The sequence below is a fragment of the Neomonachus schauinslandi genome, chromosome 4 (genome assembly GCF_002201575.2).
Source record: "Neomonachus schauinslandi chromosome 4, ASM220157v2, whole genome shotgun sequence".
In the NCBI taxonomy this organism is placed as follows: Eukaryota; Metazoa; Chordata; class Mammalia; order Carnivora; family Phocidae; genus Neomonachus; species Neomonachus schauinslandi.
The window spans coordinates 180,416,212-180,417,669 of record NC_058406.1 but is presented as its reverse complement, the minus strand read 5'-3'; the positions used below and the strand labels follow the sequence as shown (position 1 = coordinate 180,417,669).

At 36.6% G+C, this 1,458-nt stretch overlaps 1 non-coding gene across 1 annotated transcript; it reads left to right on the top strand.

Moving 5' to 3' along the window:
- The first annotated feature begins 998 nt into the window (after positions 1-998).
- On the top strand, positions 999-1,126 carry LOC123324780. Its single transcript, XR_006540045.1, has one exon. It is a non-coding gene; the product is annotated as a small nucleolar RNA SNORA48 (small nucleolar RNA).
- Positions 1,127-1,458: the final 332 nt, after the last annotated feature.

The following is a 1,458-nucleotide window of genomic DNA, read 5'->3' as shown; positions in this document are numbered from 1 at the left end:
TTCCTCACATATGTGGCATTTTTTTTTTAAAAAGGGGGCTAGTACCCAGAACATATAAGGAATCTAAAAAAGTAATTGAGAAAGGGCAGACAAACTGAGAGGGGAAAAAATGCACAAAGATGTGAACATGGACCTCTGAGGGATAGATATCCAAATGGTCAGTAAACATGAAAAGTGCTCAACCTGATTGTTAATCAGGGGAACACAGATTAAAATCACAATGAGATGGAATCAACACCAATGTGATTGGTAAAATGAAAAAGACTAACAGTACTAAGTATTGGCTATGATGTGGAGCTTCAGAAACTTCAGAAACTTATACTCCTGATAACAAGAACGCACACCTGCTTTGGAAAAACAACGTTGCGTCATTTAGGAAAGTGGACTATTCCAGGTTCCCTCCAGATGTGCAGAATTATGTGCACTAAGATAAGTAGAAAAGAGTGTCCTTAGCAGTGCTTTTAATAATGACCAAGAACCAGAAGAAAACTAAATGTTCACTGTGTAGTGCATAGACAGCAAAGAAAGGAATATTTTAGATGTATGCAACAATGTGATGAGTCTTGCAGTGTTGAGCAAAAAATAGCAAGTCACAGTAATACAATGGAGCTCCATTTTCAGTTTAGAAACAGGTAAAAGTAGGGATGCATCCACAGGCAACAAACCTACAAAGAAAAGCTATGAAAGTAAAGTGGTCACTCTTGAGAGCAGCGAGGGATTGCTACGGGTAAAGAATATTGAGGGGGCTTCTGAGGGACTGTTAGTAGTCTCTTTCTTGGCCCAGGGCATGATTGAGTAGGTGTTCACTTTACAGCCTTTTGTTAAACTTGTCTACATAATATATTTTAAATTAAAAATGCTTTCTATTTTAAAAAAAAGCTTTATATTTTAAATTTAAAAATGCTTCATATTTTTCAAAAAAACTTTCTATTTTAAATTTGAAAATGCTTTCTATTTTTTAAAAAGCCTTATATTTTAAATTTAAAAAAACTACCCGAAGTCCCTGACCTGGGTAGAGTGGCATCTGGTGGTAGTGCCTGCCTCATATCGGCCAGGGACAAAGCAAGTCCTTGTTTATCCCAGCTTGGCTTTTGGGCTGTGCCTGGTTCATGCCCAGGACACATGGATTAAAAAAAAAAAAAAAAAAACACTACCCTAAACCCCAGCTAATTCTAAGATGCAATGAATATTTGATATTGTAATGAAATGGACAGATCTAACTATCCAAACATTCTATACACATTTATTATCAGTAATAAGCTTTGATTCCTGTAATTTACATTTCATTAATTCTGGACTTCATCAAGACCAAATCCCAAAGGGCTTTCACCCAGCACCAGAGACCAGAGAGGCTTCCAATTCATTTACATCTCCTTTGGGCTACTCAGATCTTACTACAATGATGTATTCATCAGAATAAAAATGGAAGTCGGACCCTGATATCCCAGGGCTTTAGAA